The sequence below is a fragment of the Amphiprion ocellaris genome, chromosome 11, assembly GCF_022539595.1.
Source record: "Amphiprion ocellaris isolate individual 3 ecotype Okinawa chromosome 11, ASM2253959v1, whole genome shotgun sequence".
NCBI classification, from domain to species: Eukaryota; Metazoa; Chordata; class Actinopteri; family Pomacentridae; genus Amphiprion; species Amphiprion ocellaris.
The window spans coordinates 10,360,960-10,369,197 of record NC_072776.1 but is presented as its reverse complement, the minus strand read 5'-3'; positions in this window follow the sequence as shown (position 1 = coordinate 10,369,197).

The following is an 8,238-nucleotide window of genomic DNA, read 5'->3' as shown; positions in this document are numbered from 1 at the left end:
ATTGAAATTAATATCCTGTTTAAATGTAAAGGCTACAATATCTACAATATACCATTAACTCATTTTAAGGTGCCTTTTTAGTGAAATGGCAATGGAGGAACAAACAGATATCCAGAGTGCATGTAATTCCCCTGAAGGAAACAGCCATTCATTATAGTGCAGGTTTTGATTGCACATGAATAATAACTGAGACGGGTAGAAACACGCATAGATGCAAAGATTACAAGATCACTAAGGCCTAACCTGTACACATAGCTATACAACACGCTCTATATCTCTTTCTCTCTCTCTCTCTCTCTCTCACACACACACACACACACACACACACACACGCACACACACACACACACACCCATATACTCTGGGTATTTCCAAGGGAAATAAGAGAGTAGGGTTATTTTAGGACATTGTGCTACTTCGCTACTTGTTCTCACTCTTTCCTGAACTAATGAAAACAGTCTCTGCAAGCAAACAACTCAGGTATACGAAAAAGTGTTGCTCTCTGTGTTGTCCTCGCAAATTATAACAGCAATTACAGTCTCACAGCTGAATCTGTGAAAGGCTGAGAGACGTTTGTCTTCACTTCCTCCCCGTGTAAGATTCCTGACAAGTGGCAGTGCCACAGTCAATGTTGCACAGAGTTTTAGCAGCTCCAGGAAGCTGTTAGTAACAGTTCTGAACCTCTCAGGCTAGACAGAAAGGTTGGTTCAGGGTGTGTAACCCCTCTTTGCCAGCAGCAGATTCATTTCCTCTGACTCGTGGCTGTAAATTACCCACAAAAAATGTCTGTGAGTGCCTAAGTGTGTGTCACACAGAAAAAGGGCGACATTCTATGGTCTTTAATTGAGGTGCTGGTGAAGGGTGGTGTTCATGACAGCTCCTCTCTGTTATCCAAAAATGAATGAATGACTTTAGTGGTTCAATGAAGAATTGGAGAAGATCTTTTTAAAAAAAAAAAAAAAAAAGAAAGAAAAAAAAGAAATACATCATACGTTATGGTTGAATTGATTATACATGTAGATTTTTTGGATAGTCTTTAATAGCATTTAGTAGAATCCTTTGAAATCTCTCAGCATGTGGTCCATAATCTGTGCTTTAATTACAGCATTAGAGGACTTGAATACCATCACGCTGTTGTTTACAGCAATGTCATCCCTTGTCACGTCCATTTCACTAATACTGTGTTCATCATTTTGTTAAGGTGAGCAAATGCTTACAGTTATGAGGGTCACACAACATTAGAACACTTGAAGCCCATTTATTTATGTATATAAAAAGGCAGCTTAGGCTCATAATTATGCACCATTTACTGCAGATGTGAGGTAATGTCTGACATACTCATTAATTTTGGAGTGACATTTGCAGGCTTGACTTAATGTAGAAAACATGAGGCAGAGCAAATTATGACTCCAAGAAGCAAGAAATTGAAAATCACTGCAACCAGCCACCAAGAAATGTTCATTATTACATCTCATAAACAGGTCATTGCGTTCTGTAAAGACATGCTGAAGCTTGATGATACATTACAGTTCAGGTTTATAGATTCCTGACATGAGTTTTTCCTTATTACTACTATAGTGCTATAAAAACAACCATAAAGACAGAGTTGGAAATGTTTTGACACATTATAGGCCTACGTAATATCACACGTAATCTTTTTTATGTTAGTTATTAAAATCAGCTTCACATACAGTGGTTTGTAGGAGTATTTTTTTTTTATTCATACTTGTCACTGACATTTTTATGCGCACATTTGAAACTTTTGTTAGGTTGTTTTAATGCATTAGAGAGGAAATAGAAGCAAGAATAGTTTAATTGTGGCGCTTGGCCTCCATTTTGCTCATGTCAAATGTCCCACAGGAGTAATATGTGTACAAAGGCAGTTCTTTCAGGCCTGACACCGACATAAAGAGCAGCGCCACTGGGCTGATCCATTGTGTACATTCTGCTGCCAGGCAACTCTTCAAACTTTATTGTAAACATTGTATGGTGCTGTTCAGCCTCAGCATAATGCCATTGTTCACATTCTCACCGCAGCAGTTAATGCTTTCACCTTGACAATGATTTAAAGTTTACTTTGGTGGAAGTAGCCAACAATCAGCCATCACCACTTCGCTAAAAGTTTTTGTTTCTGAACAATTCCCATCTGTGGCACGCTTGAAATCACAACAGTCTTAAAAGAGAAAACTAGAATAAAAAAGAAAAGCACAGTCCTCTCTCCAGTGACTTTAAACTCTTATGCCAAAAACGCTGAAGTCAAATCCATTATTAAGATAAATACATATTTGTTTTTGGTTAAAAACACAAAAATCCCCAAAGTCGATTTGGCTTTGAGGCAATTTTTATATTATAGCATTATAAATAAAAAAATTGATTTTGTAGCCAACATTTTTATATTTTCACTGATACACTGCAAGCTTTGTTTGGTCATCTTGTAAACAGCTGACAAATCTCAGATCAGTCCAACCATCTCTTTTAATCAGAATCATAAGATCTGCATTCTATAAAGTCCACTACAGAAGTTAGTGTTAGGATGCACTGTAATCGACAAATAAACATGATTGACGCTGTTTGCAATGTCAGATAACTTGTAGCATGAATACATGTTGTTTTTCTTGTTGCTTGTAAAAAATGTCTATCTGGAGTCCAAGTCTCCAATTGATAAAAATTTAATGAGCTGGAATAGAAAGGAGCATTAAAGGACTCTTTATGTGAGCCGAAATGCCCACAGGTCGGCCAGGGACTTTCCTAGCCCTCCTTAACCTCATTTACCCATTCACTTCTGTAGATTTGGACCATTTACATTGACTTTTTGTGCTATTTTACCTTACAAAGCTACATTACTGAGGTATATGCTGCCCAGTAGGACTATTAACATTTAGTTGATAGGTTGAATGTTCTCAGTTCCGAAAATAATGGCAAAATCACCGAATACCAACACCAGTCATCCAATATGTGTTTAGTATTTAGTCAGGAGCAAAGAAGAGCAAATACTGTATGTAGGATATTAATGATAAAATTAAAACCCAGGTTTCTGCATAGTGTGCTCTTACAGCTTAATGGGATTACGTCTATATATAATCAGCCATCTGAGAATATTCCACAGTATGTTCAGACAAGCACACTTTTGGTTTGCAGGTGTTCCAAATACTAATACTGTGGGAAAATGTGTTAATTCTTCCAACTTTTCCCATGAAGATGCAGTTCTTCAAATATTCCCATCACATCCATATCAGCTGAATCTCGCCCTCCATGGGAACGCACACCATCGTGACCGTCCTTTGCCACATGACTATTGATTTTGAACGTCCAAAATGCCTTATCTTATGCTGACGAATTAAAAATCAATGCATGTGTTTGAACAGAGCCAGGTAATAAATTGTTGGCTCACCTGGACTGAATGTTGCTCAAAATAAGCACTGACATACATTTAAATAAGCTAAAATATGATTTAATTACAAGATTGTTTTAAAATGTGTCATCAAAAGTAACACATGCTTTGATTTTTATTTTTTATTTTTTTGCACCAAACTGATTAAGTGATACTTGAAGAAAAAGAATATATGCTGGATTAAACCTATTGATGGTAAATTTAGTTTGATTCAAGCTTCTTAACTTGCGCAAAGTGCTAACTACATATTGTTCAATGGGAGGTTTGTGGTTTAGCTCTTGTGTGCACAGGAACAAGGAGACAACTTGCTCTTGCTATCAATCAGGAAACTATAAGCAGGCAGGAAAGTCTTCTTGCATTATTTCTGTAGTCAAAACTGTTATGAGCAACATCTTATTTAGGTCGCAACTGATGCAGAAACAAGTACTGGGATTTACGACCAGATGTTTCTATTAGAGCTGTTGTCTGTTTGTGATTGTCCCAGGGATTTGGTATATTATATCAATAAATCCTTTAGTCTATATCAGGTCTTTTAAAGTCCTCGCAGCTGACAATCATAAAAGACCCTGTAAATATTGGGACTATAATGACTAATTGTGTAAAATTCTTCGAACTACAGAATCTTCTCAGAGATTTTCAACATATTCATCCCACCATCTTCAAATAGCAGGAAGCCCCTGAGGCAAGAGTCGCATTCAAAACAGTATTGTCTGCAGCTTTAGCTTCTGATGGAAAATGGCTCACTGGTCTGCTCTGATGTTTTACACACCTACTTTCACGTATTTCAGGAAAAAACACATCGTTTCATAGACGAGATAAATAGTTTAAACAATGTGCCTTGATTGATTAAATTACACAATACCATGCATTTTTAGGAAGATATTTGTGGCATTGTTGTCGCTATCAGCTTGATCATTTTCCTTTCCTTTATAGTTTGTGGGTCTCCTGACAGCCAGGTTTTCTTTTCACTCTCCTTCACCTCTCCCCGGGCTGCTGAAATCTGATCTGTGTTTCCCCTACATTCCTCCTCTCCCCTCCTCCCACTGCATGCCAGAGTCCTCAGCTCTGCCCTCTGTCTGATCTCAGGTTTCTGCAGACCTACAGCACATTGTTTATTTTCCTGGACATGGAGGAAACATGGATGGACCCTTCATTGGCTCAAGATTTACTGCTGAGCCAGGCTCCAGTGTGGTGTGTATTTCAAATACCCCCCTATAACAGCATGCCTAGCATCCTTTTCACCACTGACACATCACAAAGGGAAATGAGATTGTCCACCTCAGGCATATAATGTTAGATGATTTCATCAGCTACGGCACCAGGGTATCGTGCATACAAATAATCTTTTGATCCTGCTAATTGCAGAGATGACCGGTATATGTAATTCAATGAAGCATATATAATTTTTTCCTATGGTGGACAAAGGGCAAAAAAAAAATATATACCCTGGTGATGCTCGAGAAGGACAACACATCTCCCTAGAGATCATTTGTACTGAAATTTATGAGGCCTCTCTGCACTTCTGATGCCCCCTTGTAAGTAGTGAGGTCAGGGTATATGGCAAAAATAGCTTTAGGACATCCGTTTCTCAACACAAAAACATGTCTCTGCTCCCTTTATGGTATACTGTATATGTCTGTTTTAAATGGCTGCATGTAACAGAGACTGATTACAGGTCTGAAGGTTATCAGTGGGTTACAGTCAACACCCAGCACCTTTGTATTCCGCTTTGACTTACTTTTCTCTCAGCTTTTATGGGTTTGTGGAGTGCACTTATACTGTGGTCTTGCAATGCAGGAAATGCACTTATAGTTGACGGAAATTCTTCACTGTGAAATGCGAGATAAATGACGGCGTGCACGCCTTTCTGCCTATGTGCCTAGAAAACAGTAATGCATTGTGGAGCTCTGTGGAGGCAATTGTGATTTATGGGTTGCATAGGGGGAGAGTGAATAAAGTGCGTTCAGTACTTACTTTGGAGCAAGCAGCCAGAAAGAGAAAAAGAAATCAAACAGAGCAGATCACCATATGAAAGGGAACAGAGTCTGTCTCATCATGTTTGCAGTCATCTTTAGTGTGGTTTATTCTCACTCAGACACGCTGTGCAGAGTTGGTGAAGAGCAAAGAATACACTGTAGAAATACTTCAGTTGTTTTCTGATGTTTTCTGTAACATATTAATGCCTTGAGCAGCCAGTCGTGTAATAGAATGTCCTCCTTAGGAAATATGAACAAAATGAGAATTGAGGACTGAACAGAAAGAGAAAATGGTACTTGAGGTGAATGATTATGTGGTCATTGAAATGACTCATATGCCTTACTCAGTGTTCTCTAGTAACATCATTGCTTATCAGTATACCACAGTCTCAATGACATTTTTTTGTTTACAAGAACCACAAGACAGGGGTTATGTCAGATTGCCATAAGTTCAAAGCAACCATGAAAAAATATGTGAAACCCTTAAGATGTCCTGGTGTTCTCTTCGAGGAAGTCTTCGAGAGTTGAATCGGGGTTGTTTGTGGCACTTTGGGTCTGTAAGTCATTCTCAGGAGGAGCAGAGGTTGAGGTTTGGAATGTCAGTGAGGGTCAGAGATGAGAACCTCAGGAAAAGGACTGAGGGAAATGACCTTTTAAGGAGCCTGTTCGCTGGAGTCCCACCGTGATGGACAGGTCACATGAAGGTCTGCACTAATTCATACTCAGACCGATAATGGAGACAAGAAATGCTCATGCACTTACCCTGCTCTGTCATTTGTTGGCACCTCTGGATTAAATCAGACACTGAGAAAGCTCATTTACCAAAATGCATACTTCTCTATCTGTAAAAACGTAAAAACTAAAGTGAAAGGCTCATTTAAATACAATTGGGAAGAAAAAGTGAAACTTCAGACCAGATAAATTTTCTCACAGGAAAGAAGTGAAGATGTTAATCAGTAATTCCAGCATCAGGCCATGGTGAGGTAACACCCAGCTGTGTTAGAAACTCAGCTAATGAGGCAGGAAAAACATCTCAAGAGATACTAACACGTGTCCATGAGTCAGTGCATAAAATATATTTATATAGTGTGTATAGCCTCACATCATAAGCCTCCTCTGTACTCTCAGGGTCTTCAGTAACCTCCAGATGAAGAAGTGAAGAGTGCACATCAGCTCAAAAAGGCTTTCTTAGCTGCCATCTACTGGTGACTCTTCAGATGCTGCTGGTATTTGTTGGGTCGCTCTTTGCTTGGGCCGGTCTGGGACGTGTGCATTTAGTCAAGGCCAAAGATGATGCAGATCTGAAATATGGAAAATATATGAAGCAGTGAGTGATTGGAGAAATGATGAAGCAGTAGCTGTCTTGTAACAGGAAGGACATTAATCATAAATTCGTGGCACATCAATATTGTATGTTATTGCAGTATATGCTCATGCTAAAAAAACATACACCTATGTTTCATATTGGATTATCAATATCTGCTTTATCTCTGTCTAGTGCATAATTGTTGTCCCATATCTAACTGAATTTACATGTGACTTTGTGTGTGCACATCCTGTATATGTGCAAACAGTGTCCACGTTCTTATCTACAACATATATAGGTATGCATTATACATAAAGATGTGCATGTGTACATGTGTACCCATGTGTGTTCATTTGTTTACATATTGTTCATTTAAATTTGTCTTTACTGATAAAAAGTTCGATCAAATCAACAAAATTACTGAAATATAGTGAACTAGGCCTAGTGGGGCCTCTGAGGGCTACTTAGTTATTATTTCACACTTAGACGTATATGTATATATTTTATTTCATCTATATATATGTTTTCTATAACTTTTGTAGTGCATTTTGAATTATTGATGTACTGTTGAAGGCTGGACTAGCCACTAAGCAGGCAAAGCAAACAAATGCCCAAGTGCCCCAGGCCCCCCAAAAGACCTCCACAACCTCAAACTTATTGCAAATCAGCTTAATTAAATGCACATTTGTTTACTGATTGGAACACTAAACTACAATATCAGCTAAAGCATCCTCTGCCATATTATCTTATGTTGATATCTTGTCATGTTTATAGGCTCATACTCATATAGTATGGCGCCATAAATAAAACCACTCCAAAATAAGCCTTTTTATATTCATGGTAGATCCTAACTGTCCCCCTCTTTACACCGCATTCGTACAACCAGTTGCAGCAGGAAACGTTGGACTGTGAACCTTCTGATCTTATAGCAAGTAGATTCTACTTCTAGCTGCTATTCACAACAGGGAGCATTGAACTGCAGTTCTTAGCTCTATTTATTCCTTATTTTTTCTGTTGCAGAAAACTACTTTGATCACTATTTTACATGCAGTGCTGCAATACTTTTAAGTTAGGTTTTGTAGCATATAGCTCAGCCCTTTTACTATTCCCTTTTTCAAAATAGGGAGCACTGAACAGCAGTTTCTAGGAGACCAAGCTACTCACTCACATTTTTTATATGAATTGATGTCTGGTTCTTTTATGACACATGTTCTGTGTTGGTGATATGTGCATTCTCTGTATTTCTTGTATTGATCTTGGTAGGGTTTCAATTTCTACATAGCTATATGTTGTGTGTAAAACTGGGGTGTCAATAAAGTTGACTGGACTTGATGCCAGATACAGATCTGTTTACACTAAATCAAGCAGTAAATCAGTCACACTTGTTAAATAGTGTAAGAAATAAGATTTTGGAAAGTAAAAACAAAAGAGCACAGCATTGCTGAAGTTTGGGGACAGTTTTTCTGTGCACAACAGTCGGTTTGCAGACGCGTAGGCTGGAAGAACCCTGAACCAGCGCCGCTCCGAGCTGCGCGCTGATTGGTCCGCATCGAGTAAAGGCGGAA